Genomic DNA, 3,455 nt, shown 5'->3' on the forward strand with positions numbered 1-3,455 from the left:
GTGCGTGTGTTTGTGGATAGATATATATAAGCTGCCATTTTCTCGGCCGAGTATTGGCGAGAAGCGGAAACGCTCGGATAATAACATGTGTGAACCCGACATTTCCATTATCTCACTCGAAGTGACTGCAAATTCTATATCTCTTATCATTGCACGCACACACACACGCACACACACACACACACACACACCCCCACACACACACACACACACACACATACAAACACAAATATACACATACACACACGCACACACAATGGTATATGAGATCGAAAAATTGTCACATGCAGTTCAATTCTGAACGCGCTGTCTACAATACTGAAAGTAACTCGGCTGAGCGCTGCACCAAAGTGACATCACATCTTTCACCATCCAAATTACACAACTTATCTTAACCACAGTCGTATATCTAAGAGATGAGGAATTATGTACATTTTTTACATTATTTACATTATTTACATTTGACGGATATTTGTCCCCATCTTGTTTGTTGTTAACCCAACGTTTCGGCTGATATACCCTCCATCAGGTGTCTTGAAGAAATTTCGAACCTGGGTTCTCATTCATAAGGTGAAAAGAAATAAGAAGAAATAAGAAACGTTAGCACGACGGCGAAATGCTTAGCAGTATTTTGTCTGCCTATTCCACCTAGGTTGACTTTGCCTCTCATCCTTTCGGAGACGATAAATTAAGTATCATTTGCGCACTGGGGTCGATCTAATCGACTGGCCCTCCTCCCACAAAATTTCGGGCCTTGTGCCTCGAGTAGAAAGGAATAATAATAACAACAGCAGGAAACAGGTTTTGTAAGATATGAAATTTAATGAAAATAAATTATTTATAAATAAAGACGTAAGCATTGCCCCATGGTGTGTGGTTAAGGACTTTGTTTGCAACCAGGTGGTTTTAGATTCAGTTTTTGTGTCATCCAATCTATTTTGAGTCAACTTACCTGACAGGAGTCGTGAGAAGTTCGTCGTGTATATATATAATATATAACTACGACCGCGAGTCCGCTGCCCTAACCACTGGGCCATTGCGCCTCCGCGGTTCCGATTCCTAGATCGGCGTTGTGAGTGTTTATTGAGCGAAAACACCTAAAAAGCTCCACAAGGCTCCAGCAGGGGGTGGTGATACCTGCTGTACTCTTTTACCACACTTTCTCTCACTCTTTCTTCTGTTGGCCTGCTCGCTTAGCCAGCGGGGTGGCGTCATTCTAAGGCTAAAACAATGCGAACGCATTGTGACCAGCGATGTGTAACAACATCTGATGGTCTGGTCGAAAGAAAGAAAGAAAAAGAATATATATATATATATATATATATATATATATATACACATAGCAAAATAAGCAACAAGGTTATCCAGTACGATCGTTCCACGCAACTCCATTTAATTGAACAATGCAATCATTACATCAATTTAAATGCAGAGCAATCTTCAGCTGCACAAAGAGATAGAATTTAAAAGATGGACACATTTGTATAATTTTACCTAAAATCTCCAAGAGGTTAAGGCGATAAACAAAGAACATGCCTTCCCTTCTAAGCTGAAGGGAAGGCAGCGTGGTGTTGGAGACGTTAGGTAAAATTATATTAATGTGTACATCTGTTTTAATTAAATTAAATTCTATGTCTTTGTACAGATAAAGATTGCTCTGCATTTAAATTGATATAATCATTGCATTGTTCAATTAAATGGAGTTGCGTGAAACGATCGTACTGCACTACTTCCGGATATCCTTGTTGCTTATTTTGATTTTAATCGCCTTATTTTGAAATTGTATGGATACTACCGTACTAAATTCATGTGCCTCAGCTTATTTAGCATAGTCATCTGAATCTATATATATACATACATATATATATAATCGTGTATATATACACACGTAAATATCTGTGTGTTTGTGTGTGTGAGTGTGTGTGTGTGTGTGTGTGTGTGTGTATTCCTTTGTGTTTGGATAACCGGTGCAAGATTGTATATGTCCACATAATTTAGAGGTCCGGTAAAACAGAGAGATATATGGATTGACGTATAAGACTACATATAAAAGCGCAGTGAACCTGCATGGCTGCAAGTAAATGACTAAAACTAGTAAAAGAATATGTAAAATTAGAGAGAGGGAGAGAAAAAAAGAGAGAGAGACAGACAGACAGATAGACAGAAAGGGAGTAATTGTATTCCGTCCCCGCTAGATAGATATATTCTTTTCTACTCTAGGCACAAGACCCGAAATTTTTAGGAGGTGGACAGTCGATTAGATTGACCCCGGTACGCAACTAGTACTTAATTTATCGACCCCGAAAGGTTGACAGGTGAAGTCGACCTCGGCGGAATTTGAACTCAGAACGTACAAACGGACGAAATACTGCTAAGCATTTCACTCGGCGTGCTAAGGATTCTGCCAGCTCACCGCTTTGCCCGCTAGATATATTAACGAAATAAAAAAAAAGACATTTAATTGTTTACAAATTCAATCATTGACAAAAGGAAATATATATATATATATATATATATATTATTATTATTATTATTATATTATTATTATTATTATTATATTTCTAAGTCTCCCCTTGCTGTTCTGGTATATACAGACTAGTTTCAGGGTATTTGCTCCTTATTAATGTAGAGTAGCCGAACCCTGCAGGCGTTGCTACTGACCGTCTGTTCGAAGGATTATTTACCTAAAATTCAGTGGAATATGTCCTCTGGTTTTCAAAATTAGAAATATTAATGTTTCTAACGTATGTAGGGTTAGATTAGTCGACCTTGTTAATATTGGGAATTTTTCTGTGATCGATTCGAGGAGACAGAAAAATTATAAAACCTTTATAATATTAACAACATCAGAACTACATCAAAAGAAAAGGGGAAAATAAAGAAAAGGAGAAATTATGCTAACAAATAGAAGGGTTTTCTTGAAACCACGCGTGTAAGAATGAATATGTTCAAATATGTGGATGTTCATGTAGAGGTGATATATGTGTGTGAGTGATTGTGTGCATGTGTGTATAATTACGTATGTGTGAAAGTGTATCTATGAAGATGATGTATATGTGCATATGCATGCGTGGATATATGTAATTACAGAAATATGCATCTATGCACATAAACAAAAAAATACACATGATATATATATATATATATATAATATGAGTATGCGTGAGTATATGTATATCAGAAAGGAGAGAGATGGTGACTGAGATAGAGAGAGAAAGAGAGAGAGAGAAAGAGAGGGAGAGAAAGACGAGAGCAGAGAGAGAGAGAGAGAGAGAGAGAGAGAGAGAGAGAGATCCATATGCCTCTACTTCCTGAAAGATACAATGCAAAACTGTTCCCGAGTTCTGTCACGCTTTCAGATATGAAAATCATAAAATGTTATGTTATAATCCTAAACATTTAAAAATTTATATATGATGTATGTATGCATGTGTGTATGTATGTATGTATGTATG

This window comes from Octopus sinensis, linkage group LG11, assembly GCF_006345805.1.
Source record: "Octopus sinensis linkage group LG11, ASM634580v1, whole genome shotgun sequence".
NCBI lineage: Eukaryota > Metazoa > Mollusca > Cephalopoda > Octopoda > Octopodidae > Octopus > Octopus sinensis.